At 41.1% G+C, this 15,783-nt stretch overlaps 1 protein-coding gene across 1 annotated transcript in view; it reads left to right on the top strand.

The window, feature by feature from the left end:
• The window catches only part of PID1 (phosphotyrosine interaction domain containing 1), a 225,531-nt gene that overhangs the window by 19,948 nt on the left and 189,800 nt on the right, over positions 1–15,783 (top strand). The gene's annotated exons all lie outside the window — the stretch shown is intronic.

The raw sequence follows: 15,783 nt of genomic DNA, 5'->3' as shown, positions 1-15,783 counted from the left end.
ATCAGATGCTCAAGAGTTGCTTTGATGCTTGGGTTCAAAGTCATGTACCATCTTCATCTCTCTACATCTTTCAGTGCATCCTGGACCATTTCCCACATTTCGTGTGTTTTTATGTTCGATGCCTTTGTTAATGTTTCCTTAGTTTGAAATATCAGCACTTGGATGCTCTGCTGAGAGGACCATACTTCTCCCACAGCAGACGAAATTGCCCTTCTTCTGCCCTTAGGACTTAACTCCAAGTGCAGTGAATCATACCTTTATTTTTTTTTAAGTGTCCACAGTTTTTATGATGCAGTGATCCTGCTTGGCTTATTCTAGTTTTTTTCTTTATTAGAATTACTTGTGGACTTCCACATCCTCAAAGCCTCTGAGCTCTAGGGGTTGGGGATCTGGTCTTTATTCCTCCTTGTATGTCCTTTGCACCTGGCATACTATTTGGGATATAAAGCTAGGAGCACAATGCAAGCCCAGTGAATATATTTATTTCTGTAGTGTTCGATGAATTCTTGATATTTTTATTTGCCATCTCTTAATTTCTTTGGAAGGAAAGGAGAGAGAGGTAGTATGGTATACACGTCATTATAGACTAGTGAGGATGCTGAGAGTGGAGTCTGACTTTGGCATTAAGGTGCAGGGGAGGTGGGAGGGTGGAGGGAGGGGGAGAGAGAGAGAGAGAGAGACACTTGTATTTGTCTTTACAGCCAACTTTTAATGGGGAAGCCACACAATTCTATGAGTCTGTATAAGTTCTTTAGAATATATCCTGGATCTCCTTGACATTTAAGTCAAAATATCTTATCTTGTATTTATCTTGTAGCTGCTTACTGTTATTGCCTGCTCACTGTAGGGATATTATCTGTTACATTTAATTTCAGTAATGTGAGAGATGTCAACACCCCGAGCTATTCATAAAAACAGTAATTAATTAAAATATAAAATGTAGAATCTGTTTTGTTTAGGGTTGCAGCTGTTTCTTGGTAATGGTTGCGTTTTACATGGGAGAAATGTTTAGGTTGTTTTTCCTTATGTAAGATGAAGTTTTCTCTAGTTGGGCATCTTCAAGAAACCTGGAGACCTCCAGGATTGCTAAGTACATTATCTGCTGTGCTCTAAAGTGAAGAAATTCTCAAAAGAAAATTATTTCAAAAGGAAACAGAAGCCAGCTTGATTTCCACTGACCAAATAGGGTACACAGTGACCCTCAAAATGAATGATAGCTGCTGTGCGTTATAGCCCATTGAATAAAGTGAGAATCCAGGAGGCTGTACTGATAGAAACTGACATAAACAAACAGGTGCAGAAGGAAAGATCTTCTTTATGACACAATGTCAACTGATGAAGAAGGTAAGAATGATGGAGCTAGAAACTCACCATATTGCAACAATCATAATAATTGGTCCTGGCAAGGGTCCTTAGTAAACACTAGAACGGGTGGAGGGAAGTTCGCATAATTTCAAAGTATGTCTCCACACATTATCAATTGAAAAAAGGGACTTTGCAGTGAAGAAATGAAGTGGACATCACCTTAAACAAATGATCAAAGTTAGCTTCACCCAAATTGGGCATACCATTATCAGAAGTCTCCCAGATAGTACCAGGAGTACCACCTGAATGGTATTCCTGTTTTGGGAGCCTGTATTCGACCAAATAACTGGCTCGTGCTCTCAAAAAATATCAATGCCAAGAAAGACAAAGAAAGGCCAAGACACCATTCTAGACAGGACAGCTAAATGTAGTGCGTGATCTTGAAGTGGATTCTGGGCCAGGAAAGTAATTGCTGTCAAGGACTTCATTGACATGGCGAGTGACGTGCTTTTGCGACAGTTATGCAAGAGGGTGTCCTTGTTCTTGAGAAATAGATAACTGAACATTTTAGGTGTGAGGGGGTGATATCTGTAGTCTGTGTCTTTGTCTCAAATACATGTGAGGGAAGGAGAGGGGAGAAAGGGGGAGGGAGAGAGAGGGGAGAATGAGAGGGTGAGGAGGCAAGGAATGAGGGGTCAAGGGAGAGGGTGAGGGAGAAGAAGGGAGGAAGGAGGGAGGAGGAGAGAAAGAATGAGACGGGAGTGGGGAGGAAGGGGAAAGGAGGAGGGAAGGTGGGACAAAGAGAATGATTGAGAGTGAGAATATATGGTAAAGGGAACGTTGTCACGTGTTGATGGCTGATCGATTTGGTAAAGGGTATAACTATTTTTGCTATCTTTGGGTAAACCGGAGATTATTTCAGCATTAAATGCTAAACAAAAACACATTACACAGACGTGTTTGCAAAGGCCATTTCTCCTGGTTTGGGGGATGGTGGTCACTGAACTGTCTGGAGCCCGAGGGCAGGGGCTGTTCTGTTCTGTTCTGTTCCTCACCATGCCCAGTGCAGAGCCCAGTGCCTGGCCAGAGGAGGCAGTCTGTAATTATTTGCTGCAGGGCCTTGAAGTCTCTTGAGCTGTGGACTCTTGATCTTTGCACAGTTGCAAATGTCAGTCGGGAGTGCCTATTTTACCATTTTCAGGCTCCCTTGCAGCTAAATATGGCCACGTGACAAGTTCATGGGAGCGGGAGTGATGTCAGCTGGAGTCTGAAAGGGAGGGTACCGGCTTCTTGGCCCCTTCTTGCTCTTTTCTGGTGGGAATGTGAATGTGATGTTTGAAGGTCGAGACCATCATCTTGGGGGAGCCCTGTGCTAAGGATGGGGTACAGGAGGACAGGCAGCTGGGACCTCCATGCCTGGGAGATGCCACACTAGCTTCCGGCTGCCTGCCCCAGACTTCATTTATGTGAGAAAGAAATAAACGTCTGTCTTCTTTAAAGCGCGGCTACTTTGTTGTTTCCTTCATTCACCACTGAATCTAATCCTACAGGATACACACTGTGTTCTCTAAGAATCCTCACCTTGAATTTTTGTTCCTCTGCAGAGCTCTGTATTCCGCTTGTCATGTACATACACATTGACTGTAGAAATTCTCTGGCCTCTTTTCCCTCCTTCTTCTTTTCCTTCTGTTTTCCCAGTGTAGAAGTTTTCTTATTCTGAGTGGGATTCTGTTTCTGTCCTTGAGTTGGTGTGTTCGTGTCTCTGGTTTGGGGGACTTCACGTGCTGAGGACACCCTCCTTTCTCCTCTGTCATGGCAAACCTTCTCCATTTTGCAAATTGCTAAATTGGTCTGAAAAGGTGGTGAGAGCCGGCTTTCCTTAGGAGATTTCTTGTTCTGACAGACCCAGCTGGAGACCGGATGTGCAGAGGTAAGCATTGCGATAATCAGAAAATAGGCAATTTTAACGATTTCCAGTTGCCAAAAACATTTTGCTTCAGTTGAACGATTCGGAGCAGGTCTTAAAAGGGCTCCTTCTGCCTGGTGAGTTTTGTGTAGCAGAGCTTTGTACTTTTTGGAATCCACTCGTGTTTTTACTTGTTCAGCGGATGGTTCTTCCTTTGGAACTATTTATTGCCACCAAGGTTTGTGGCGCGTTGGGTCCCACAGATAATAAATGGGTGTGGGTGCCCACAGCACAACATAAATAGAGGAACTGACTTCCAGCTTGTTTATTGTTAGACTGGTATGTAAGCAGCAGAGCTGAACTCCTCAATTATGTGTGTGTGTTTCTGTGCAGTAGGACCCAGGAACTTGAAAATGGACCCTGTAGACATCATGTACGATGTTCAGTTGTTTCCTTTAAAGGACTTATTTTTTAGATGCGACGTGAATGAAGATTGTATTGGCTTGCATAGTTCCCCTGGTCATGTTATTTCATGGTCTGGAGGCTCTGAAGTACAGAGGGTAACTTCTTCCCCGTGGGCTGTATGGGCTACTGGTGCTCTGGCTAATGGGAATCAGACAGATGCTTCATTCTCACTTGAATGCAAAAGATTATATTTGGAATTGCCATGGGTGAGGTCTTCCAGGTCTCTAAACTCCAACTAACCTGCGCAGGAATCGGTGATGGCTATCCTATGCAAATTTTGATGGCATTCCTACAGAAAAGAGAACAAATCCCGTATTTGTCCAGGGGCACCTACCCGATGAAGTCCCTGTCACAGTACTGTCAGCAAAACACACCAAATGAAACACCAAAGAAAACCAACAACCAGAGAAACTGGAACTGAAATGCAAAGGGATGCATGGTAAGAAGAACTTAATAATTCCCTGGGCCCAAGTGAGCCTGGTATGAAGAGGAAGGCGATGAGCCTGGGAATCAGGATGTTTTCGTGTGAGTTTCATGGAAGTTTCAGCCCCACTAGGTGGTTTCACTACGACCTTGGGCAAGTCACACAAACTTCTGAGCCTCAGTTTCTTCATTCAGTAAAGTGAGTCTAATATTAGAGTTCTACATACTGTAGGGGGAAAAAAAAGTGTTTTGTAAACTGGATAATAGGTTCAAGTATTACTTAACAGTCAGCTAATTAAAGGAGTGGTATCGTCCTCTCCCTGACCTCCAGTGCTGATTTTTCCTGGTAGGGATCACTGCAGTTTTGCGCTCTTGGGAATTGTTAAGAATTTGTCAGACTATCTGTAGGATCCACAAAAATAGCTGGTTAAAATGAATGACATTTCCATACCTTCAGGATTATTACTGTTTGAGAAAAGTTTTGAGAGAGAATTTAGGCAAAGCAAAACAAATGTCCTTTATCCCTTGTCCATGAGCGTATACACACACCTGTGGCATTGACCAGGAAGCTGGGAAAGAAGCCTCATTTCCGTCATGGCCCTGCTTGGGATAGAAAGGCATGTGTCCAGGGGAGAAGCTTTATGAAGTCTTGTGTTCCAAACTGAACGCAGAGGAAAAGCAGTGCGGAAGACTTAGTCATGCAGAAGAGTTTCAAACCACAGGTGGGTTTTTGAGAGTGTTGTCAAGGAGGAGATGCAAATGCCATAATTAGTTTGGACAGCTCTTTTAAGTGTAAAGAAAACCATGTCTACTGGCAGAGATGGAATTTGTTACACGTCTATATGAGGGATTTTGACCTTAGACAATTGAAAAACAGATAACATTCCGTTTTTAGTACCTGAAGCTCCTGGTCATGGAATTTTGAGGTTCTCCAGGATGGTTTCCCTACCTCGGTAAGCACCAAAGTGGCTAATACCATGGCAGATGTCAGACCTGACATTGCCAGAAGCAGAACACGGATTGGGGAGGATTTTGTAGGAGGCTTTTGGTGGGAATTTAGAGAACAGAGTCTGGGAAATGAGGTTCTGATGAGGAAGTTGAGAAGGAAAGAGGATGTAGTTTTACTTTGAGAAGAGGGGAGAATGACTTTTGCTGATTAGACGATGTGTTGAGATTACAGGGCTGGAAAAAGATATTCCGTATCTGTAGTAAATGCATTATTTGGGCAATGAAATACGGATTGATGGGAGAAAAGATAATCAGTTTCTTGGGAGAGGTTGCATAATTTTGACTGAATTAAAAATGAAGATAGGATTTTGAAGGATTGAATTTTCTTTTTTTTTTTTTTTGTGAGGATGGTCTGCAGAGTCAGAATTTTAGGAAAGAGGGTCACGGATATTTGTTGGTGAAAATGATCACCCTTGGTAGCTTTGAGGGGTCGCCCTACAGACAGACTTGATTCCAGTACCAGTTTGCACAGCTGGTTGCAGTTGTTTGGGTGACGATAAGAATCAGGGATAGTTGGTTTTGTATTTGAAAAAAAAATAATGTTTAGAAGTTTGATTGGGAAGAAAAAAGTTTGAGTGGATTCTTTACAAGGATCCCTAGTTTCTCTGCCTCACACTAAGATCCCAAGTCTTACGGATCTGGTGGTTAAATGAGGTTGCACTCATTTTCTGTTGAGAACTAGAAAGTAACATATTTTGTTTACACAATGCTGGTTTTTGCTTTATTCTTATGTTTGTATTAGAAATGAGTAATTTAGTCTCAGAGAAAATACACGTGGGGCTTTCTGCCAAAACCCAGTGCCAAACGTGAGTTTTGTGATTAAAGTATCCAATATTAATCTTTGCTTGACAAAACCAAATTAAATTTTTAAAAACTTTATATGATCTGAAAAGAAAGCATTATAGCTAAAATGTAGGACCTAGGAAAAGTTGAGAGTTGCTGAACTGGGCTTTGACCTTGATCTTGTAAAGAGAAAAGACTTTCAGTTCTCTTGGTATTGGAGGAATGCAAATAAAGGTGATTATAATTATGATTAATACTGAGTCTCCTTGTTTGATTGTTGTCCTCGGGGGGATGGGGTTTGCACGGAGGCCAATATTTTGTTCCATTCTTGTTTTTAATTTCTGGGCTTTAAAATCCAAATACTGCATATCTGTAGAAAGTTATCCACAGAAATGTAAAGGGGAGGGGATGTAATGTAAATGTAATGTAGAGGGGAGCCTTGGTGGCTCAGTGGGTTAAGCCTCTGCCTTCGGCTCAGGTCATGATCTCAGGGTCCTGGGATTGAGCCCCACATTCCCGCTCTCTCTCTGCCTGCCTCTCTGCCTACTTGTGATCTCTGTCTGTCAAATAAATAAATAAAATCTTTAAAAAAAAATAGAATGAGCTGGGAAATATTCCTTCTCCTCCTCACTTAAAAAAAAGAAATGTAAAGGCAATATTCATTTATTAATTCAATAAATGTTTACCGAGCACCTTCTATGAGCCAAATATGCTGGGCATTGTCTTTGTCCTCTGGAAGCTCATAGTCTTGAGAACATGTAATTAAGGTACAATGCATGGTACTGTAATCAAATAGACAGGGGCAGTTGTGATTTTGTCCTAGAGGGGAATGCTTCATAGAGGAGGGCATCTAAGCTCTTTAAGGAAGAATAGACATTGGATAAGGTAGAGAAGTTTCCCCTAGGTGTAGGTAAGAACATATGCAGAGCTGGGAACTTGGGCTTGTCCAGACAAGAGTGAGCACACCATGTGAGAGTGGAGGGGTGGAAGGGGTGTGACGGGGGTGAAGGAACATGGAAGCTAACATGTATCTGAGGCTTGACTGGAAGGAAGGGTCTCATATGGGCTATTTCTGAGCATGGGCTCCATCTTTTAGGCATTGGGAACCCTCCTGTCAGCTAACAGGAGATGAAGGATACAGATGTATTGGTTTTAGGAATATTATTCTGGCAGTGGCACAGAAGATGAATTAAAAGCAGGGAAGTGAGGAGGCTATGGGAGACGGTGCAGAAAAAAAGGGGATGAAGATATCATGCCAAACAGTGACTCTTGGGGGTAGGAGTTGGCAGAGGTGTGAGTGACAGTTAAGCAACAGAATGGATTGACAGCAGGTTAGGGAGGAGAGAGAATGTGAAGCATGATACTGAGTTTTCCAATCTGGGCGGCTGAGTGGAGCATCACGTTACGTATGGAGGCTGCTGGGATCTGTAATAGAAGGGGCATATTTCAGGTGGCAGTGGGATAGGGTGGGGGCAGAATCACGAGCTGTCCTTTCAGACCTGTAGCTGTTTTTGCTTGTGGGCATCAGTTCTGGTTGTTATGTGGAGTATATGAGTCACAGCAAGTGGTGTGAGTTTTGATTTTAGCCGGCCTCTAATTAGGCAGAACAGGAAAACTATATTTTAGGTGTTGGATTAGATTTTTTTCCTACCTCATGATCTAAAGGCAGAGAGCTCTGCCTTTAAAAATAACTATTTGCTGAACACCAGCTCTGTACCCGCTATTGTGCTAAGGAGCTACCTGTTGTTACAGATATTTTATAGTTAAGGGAAGAGATGATTATAGAGGTTAAGAGTTTGCCAGAAGTGGTAAAGATGAACTCAAACCAGGTCTGTATTACATGCAAACTTATTCTTATATTTGATTTTTGAAAAATTATAACCCTTATGGGAAAATTATTGAAAAAAATAGGAAAAGATTCCGTTTTAATGGCAGCAGGTACACTGTAAGGTGGTTTGGTTTTTATTTGGACATGTAGCTCAGTTATTAAAACTTTTCTGCCCATCTGAGAAAAATAAAACTTGATGGATACATGCTGTGAATTTTGTACTCCTTAAAAGCTCACCAACTCCTCAGAATAAATATAGTTTGAGTATCTTTCAGAATTATACTGAAGAACTGGACATCTTGAAAAATCTGTGCTCACGTAAAGAATGATTTTCTTTCTGTTTTATTTGAGAAAAATTCATATTTTCTGTGGCTAGGTAAGCAGTATTTTGTAGGCCTTGTTTCTGGATAAAATAAATTGTTTTTCTTTGACTGAGGGGAAATCTGAAATAGACCCATCCTACCAAAGAATAAAAACCAAACCTCTGCATGTTCAAGGTGATTACTCAGTAACTTGCCAGCTTTTTAAAGCAAAAAATAAATATTTCTGATTCCAGAGAATGACAGCAAAATCCAGAGTCCTAAAATGTGTCATCTAACATGTTCAATGTAGAAGGAAAAAATCTGGCAGGAAAATGTAATATATAGCCAAGAGAAGAAGGAATCAATAAAAACAGACCCTAAGAAGACACAAATGTTGGACTAGTAGGAAAACGCTTTAAAGTAGCTACTACAAATATGTTTAAAGAATGAAAGTTTTTGTTATAAGAAGTGAATAATAGAGAATCTCAATAGGGAAATGGCAACCGTACATAGAACGAAATGGAAACTCTAGAACTAAAAAGTGAAATATCTAAAATGGAAAATTTTGCTCTATGGACTTAACCACAGATAGAAGAAGGAAGAAGAAAGGGTCAATGAACTTGAAAACACACCAGTAGCTATCAATCTGTTTAGATTAAGAAAGCTTAACAGAACCTCAGCAACTTCTAGGACACATCAACAGTACAGGATGCATGTGTAATTGTAGTTCCAAGAAGGCAAGAAAAAGACTAGGGCAGGAAAATTCAACAAATTGTAAAATTTCCCAAGTTTAGTGAAAAATATCTTTTTTTTTTGAAAAAGAGAGTGTATGAGTTGGGAGGTGATGGGTGGAGTTGGGGGGAATGTCAGAGGGAGAGGACAAGAGAGAGAGAGAGAGAATCTTAAGCAGGCTTCAAGCCCAGCACAGAGCCCAGTGCGGGGCTCAATCTCACAACCCTGAGATCATGACCTGAGCTGAAATGAAGAGTCAGATGCTTAACTGACTGAGCCACCCAGGTGCCCCTGAAAAATATCAAATTTACAGTTCCAAGAAACTTAGCAAATCCCAGGTAGAGAAACCCAAAGGGAACTACACTTAGGCAAATCAGAGTCAAAGTCCTGAAAATCAAAATCATGAGAATGATCATGAAAACAATTATAGAAAAGCAGTCCATTACATAAAGGGAACTGTGCTATAAATGATCACTGACTTTTTATCAGAAATAATGGAGTGAAGGAGATTGTGGCAATGACTTCTTTTAAGTATTGAAAGAAAAGAATAATCTGTCAACCCAGAAGCCAGAATCTGGGGGAGATATACCATGAATATGAAAACAGGATTTTCTGATTTTCTTCTTACTAATAATTTGTGAACCTCTGAGCTGAATAAAGTTAAACAGGTCTGTACTTTACTACTCAGTAAATTGAGAAGTTCTATGAAAAGGATATCACATTCACCAATTTCTAGGCTTTTTTTTTTTTTTTTTAATACCGTACATCATTTGTTCACAGGATGTCTTAGGGACATAGCTTTACTTATAAAATGTTTCTGGAATTAGGAAATTTCAGGAAGGGAATTTGATATAACTTACTATTCATTTTTTTTTTAAATAGTTTATTTATTTATTTGACAGAGAGAGAGGTCACGAATAGGCAGAGAGGCAGGCAGAGAGAGAGGGAGAAACAGGCTCCCCACTGAGCAGAGAGCCCGATGTGGGGCTCGATCCCAGGACCCTGAGATCATGACCCGAGCCGAAGGCAGAGGCTTAAACCACTGAACCATCCAGGCACCCCTTACTATTCATTTTTATGTCCAGGATGTCTTTGGGATGAAGTGATTTGGGGAAATAATTGGCAGTTTATCTGTATCTGTAGCAATGAAAATGTGAAGTCTTACCTACCTTTCATTTTTTTTCCTTCTAATAACATATTTTTAGGTTGAATGGCTTTGGGTTGTTGCCAGGTGAAATACTGTCCAGCAGGGCTAAATTGTTCAGTGTTGCCTCTTTAGTCTAGATGAAAATAGAACTCCCACCTAGAGTTCCCACGGCATATTTTAGGAGTACAGTAGTGCCAGGAATATAGGTTGAGTTGGATTGTAATGCAATTGCTACCTTTTGTGTCTCTGTCTTATGAGTGCTTACCTATGCCCTACGTGCAGTTTAATCATTAAATGTTGTAAATTAATGCTACAAAAATGCAATTTGTATAAAGGTAGTCAGAACTACATTATAAATGTTGTAAGCCACCTAGTTCAAATGAAGTTTCAGCTTCTTGAAATAATTCATTGAAGGATCAAGTGACTTAGGTTTCATTGCTACAGAGCAACATGACCTTCTCTTTGAATATATTTGCAAATGGACCTAAAGAGATCATCATTTACAAGGTTTGTTTTGAATTTGTTGCTTATTCTTCTCTCTTATTTCTCAGTCCGGTTCTAGGAGTCTAACATATCCCTTTTCTGTGGTTGACTTTAAACCCTCCCATGGACCATGCCGAATGTTTCGCATGCATTGGCATTGGTTGACAAAGGGTTTGTGTTTTTTCTCTTGCTTATGGCTGTTAAGGAGATGATGCAAATTCATCTCCTGTTCTCTCTCTTATTTCCTCCAGAAATGAGTCAGTCTCAGTCTCTTTTCCCTCTAAATCGAAGATGCCTAAGTACAGAATAAACTTCTAGGGCAGTGGTTCTCTAATTGGTGATCTCCAGATCTTTAGTATCAATCACTTGGAAACTTGGTAGAAATACAAGGTATTGGCCCTCCCAGGGATGTACTGAATTTGACACCCTGAAGGGGGGCCCAGCCATTCCTGTTTTCGCAAGCTCTCCTAGTGACTCTGAGCCTTGCTTACGTTTGAGAACCACTATTCTACATTAAGCAAACATTTTGAAATAGTTTTTCTGTCCTTCTGGTTAGTCAACAACAAAAGTAAAGCAGAACCCAAGAATTCTTGGTGGTGGTAGTGGTGAGGTGTTGGATGAGTTCCTTTCAAACCAAATGAAATACTTTAAATAATAAGAATAACACTAATCGGTAGTAATAATAAAGAAACAGTAGGAACTAATATTTACAGCATATTTTTCTGTGGGCCAAGCCCTTTGCCTGCCTTATCTCCACTCATTGTTAAAATATTCCTGAGGCTTAGGGGGATAGGAGAAGAATAAATGAAACAAGATGGGATTGGGAGGGAGACAAACCATAAATGACTCTTAATCTCACAAAACAAACTGGGGGTTGCTGGAGGGAGGTGGGTTGGGAGAGGGGGAGGGGGTTATGGACATTGGGGAGAGTATGTGCTATGGTGAGTGCTGTGAAGTGTGTAAACCTGGCGATTCACAGACCTGTACCCCTGGGGATAAAAATACATTATATGTTTATAAAAAAAAAAATTGGAAGGGAGGCGAACCATAAGAGACTATGGACTCTGAAAAAACAACCTGAGGGTTTTGAAGGGGTGGGGGTGGGAGTTTGGGGGAACCAGGTGGTGGGTAATAGGGAGGGCACGTATTGCATGGAACACTGGGTATTGTGCAAAAACAATGAATACTGTTACGCTGAAAAAAATAAATAAATTTATAAAAAAAAAAAAAGAAAAAAAAGAAAAAAAGGATTTGAACAGACATTTCATAATAGAAGATGTACAAAATAGTCAAAAGGGATGTGAAAAGACACTTGATAACAAAAACATAAATGTTTTAAGAATCCCAAATCAAGTGAAACTAATCTGTGGTCTGAAGTCAGGATAGTTTATCTGTGGGGCGTAGCAAAAAGTGGAAGAGAGCACAAGGGGGTCTCGAATGTGTTCATACATTTCTTGACCTGGGTGTGGGTTACCCATGTTTGCTTACTTATGGTGCATGTACATACGTCTGTTATTCCACAATAAAGAGTCTACTAAAAAGAAAAAAAAAAATTCCTAAGGCTAGTACTGATACGACTGCTGCTTTATAGTCAAGATGCAGGTTTAGGGAAGAAGTTGGCCAAGGCTGAGGTGTTCAGTAGGACAGCCAGGATTATGATGCTGGGCAGACTAGCACAACAATGTCATGACCCACTTGGTAATGCTGTCTGAGGCTTTGGGCAATGTCTCTCTCCCCCTGTCCCAGCCCGTATCTCCCGGCGAGGCTGGAGACCTATTCGTAAATGCAAGAAGTGGAGCCAAAGTTCATGTCGTTTCAGATAGCTCATGTCTTACTTACTCATTTGTGATTTGCCTCCTCTCCCAGATTTGTGATTTGCCCCCTCCCCCAGATTAATATACAGAGCCATTCTGATTAAGTTGAATGAATGTGGCAAACACATTCTTATAGTCTGTTTTCTTTCAAAAGTTGATCTCATTCTGGAAGTAACCAATTCACTGACCTTTTATCTTTGGGCCCTAGTTTGTGGTTTTTGAAGCTTTCCAAGATCAACTGAGCAATGATGTGGTTTGGCATTTTAAACAGTTAATACAGTATCAAGCTGGATGATTTTGAAAGCAATTAATGCTCGAATGAAGTCCTTATCCTACTGAGTCATGTTCCCCCTTTCTAAAAAAACTTTATTAGATGATTAGAGGCAGCCTTTCAAATTCCATTCCTGGTAATTGAGGGATTTATTTTACCTCCAAGATAGTTTTGTTTTCTTGACCAATAAGGAAGTAGGATGTTTTAAAGAAGGAAGACAAGCTGTATTAAATGGGGAGAAAAGGGCTCTCCAAATTGAAATTTAATATCATCATTTTTAACACAAATGCAAGAACTCAAATGAACCTTCAAAGTTACTAATTAATTTGACACTAACTCCACCCCTCCACCATGTACCTTCTATTTAGTAGCGGAGTCTAAAAGAAGGGCATTAATTAAAATTGGAATGATTAATTTTGTTTTGTGTAAGTCAGAAAAAATTAATTCCAATGTCAGTATAAATTAACTCCACTGTTAATAATTCCATAGACCTCCTTTCCATGGTTTGCTTCAGTAATGGAGAGTTTATCAGACATTCCTAAGGGTCCAGAAAAGCCTTTGTGTGGGGGGCGGAGGGCGGGTGAAGGGGGAGTAAAGGACGTATGAATGTATAGATACTTAAGAAATGTCACTTACACTTCAGGGGCACTTGGGTGGATCAGTGGGTTAAACCTCTGCCTTCAGCTCAGGTCATGATCTTGGGGTCATGGGATCAAGCCCCGCATCGGATTCTCTGCTCAGCAGAGAGTCTGCTTCCCCCCCCACCCCCGCCTGCTTGTGATCTCTCTCTCTGTCAAATAAATTAAAAAAAAAAAAGAGAAATTTCACTTACACTTCAAATGCTTCTGTATGTTAGGGTAGCCTTTAGTTTTAAGCAAAATACCTATTCAGAATGATGAAAGTTTCTCCCTTCTCTCCTACTGCACCTAGGTAGATTTCTTCCTTCCACTCTTAAACCACACACAGGTGGAAACAGCTTTGCACTTGCCTGAGATTCAAAGAAGTGCTCCTTTTTTTTCCTGTTGCACGAAGTGGGTCCTTGCAAATTATTTCTCCACCTCCAATCAAGACCATGTACTACTCAGAGAATAATGTTTGTTAGGGAAGTTTCGCATGGCAGTATTTTTAGGGGTAAAAACGGTAAGTGGAAATGTTCATGTATTATTTGTTTACTTTTTTTCTTTTTCACCTAGTCATTCAGGACAGTAGTGCTCTTTTTATGGCTTGACTACTTGCTCTGCAAAACTGACAAATGCTGGTGACTGGATATTTTCTCCTAAATCCTTTAATGTATTCACAGAATGAGTAGAAGTTTAGAATTGGTTTCTATTATTGTTCTCTGGATGTAAAGGGATTCCTTAGTTTCCCACACCAGATAATTTTCTTACACAGGACCTAACAGCAAGTTCTGTTTTTATTAACATCCTAGTATTAGGGTGAGATTTCACAGTATTTCAAAAACACATGCACTGTGATCTGTATCAGGGCTCAGCGATGTGTGTGTGTGTGTGTGTGTGTGTGTGTGTGTTTGCAAAGGGCAGGGCATTATTTCAGGTTTTGTAGAACATACTCTGTTGTAACTATTCTGAGGTTGTGTGAAAACAGCCATAGACAGTACATACAAAAAAGGACACAGTTGGGTTTCAATAAAACTTTATATGTAACAACATATCATGGGTTGATTTGTTCTGGGCTGCTGATGTATCTGTGCTCTCTAACTGTTCCCCCTGCAGTTTAGCCTGTTGGCCCATTCCTTCTACTGAAAGAAGAACATGTAGCTTTCCTTCTTCCCTATCTTTGCTCAAGATGCCTCTTGACCCCCATATGCTGTCGTATCTGTTCAGGACGAATGCTGCTCAAAGGACATGAAAGTGACCTGACAGTAGCTTCCACTTCCCACCGACGACCAAGGTTTTATACTTTTGGTTGACCATCTGCACTGGGCTTCTCCTTCCTCCTTTACGTCTCCTGGAAAGTCCCTCCTGAAGTTGCACGACCAGTAGTAAAAGGTGATCTTTTCAGATAAAGAAGGCTGTTCCTCGGTAAGGAGAGAAGCAGCGGTTGTGCTCCCAGACACAGCAGGGCTTGTGAGAGAACCATCTCCATGAAGCTCCCTCCGACTGGCCACTGTATCTGCAAATGGTGTCTCCCTGCCCCTCTGAATCCCTTAGAAGTTTTGGGACCTACCTTCCTAAGATGTCTCCTCTTCTCCCTCCTGTTCCTTTTGTTACCTGTCTTTCTTTGGAGTAGGTTTGTGTTAGGGAGACTTCTGTTCTTTTTTTTTTTTTTTTTAATTTATGTATTTGACAGACAGAGATGATGAGCAGGCAGAGAGGCAGGCAGAGAGAGAGGGGGAAGCAGGCTCCCTGCCGAGCATGGAGCCTGATGTGCGGCTCGATCCCAGGACCCTAGGATCATGACCCGAGCTGAAGGCAGAGGCTTTAACCCACTGAGCCACCCAGGCGGCCCAGGGAGACTTCTGTTCTTAAAAGAGGGCCTCATTCTTAGAAGTTTATACCTAAATTGACCCCTTCAGTGACTGTCTACATGTACATGGTTTTCTTAAAAGCTGACACACATTACTAATTTGTTCATAGAGCAAATTGTTTACAGCCTTGTTCAGGTTTTGTGTAGGATGATAGGCTATCATCAGCTCTCATGGAGTCTTATTGCGAGATGATATTCAGATCTTTTTCTCCGAAATACAGGCTTTGGTTTTTCCACCCCATTGAAGAATGGACTTGGCCACAAACTGCTTCTTATGTGCAACCAACCATGAGACCCTTGTTCTCTTGCCCTCCGGATTCCTGGAAGCCATCACATTGACTCTTTTTTCATGGAAACCCTTCTAGTCTGGGCTTCCTTGCTTCAAACTGCAGTGGCTCTTAACCACTCTTCCCAAATGATTTTAATCTCACATCCCTTCAAGCCCATCTATTTGAAGTACCTCGTAGCATTACAGGGTCACTGTCATGACCTTATCCATTTACTGAAGCACAATGACGGTAATGGTCAGTTATTGCAACAGTGGAGGGAAGCGACAATGCCAGTGTTCCAAGGTCTATGTCATGGATGAAAACCAACATTCAAAAAAAAAAGTCAAGAAAAAATCAGTGAAAATAAATCTTAAATTTCAAATGGAAGAAAATTATAAACATATTAGAAAATACCCATCTGGCTGCTGCTGCATCCTTCCTTCCTGCCATGTGTCCCCAGAAGCTGCTGCCTTCTGATCTCTCCTGGTCAGCGGACCTCGGGACTTCCTGCAGTTTTGCTGCCCTGAGTGCAACTTTCAGAACCACAACCTTTGGGCAGC

This window comes from Meles meles, chromosome 9, assembly GCF_922984935.1.
Source record: "Meles meles chromosome 9, mMelMel3.1 paternal haplotype, whole genome shotgun sequence".
Taxonomy (NCBI): domain Eukaryota; kingdom Metazoa; phylum Chordata; class Mammalia; order Carnivora; family Mustelidae; genus Meles; species Meles meles.
The sequence above is the reverse complement of the archived record's forward strand: the minus strand, read 5'-3'. Positions and strand labels throughout refer to the sequence as shown.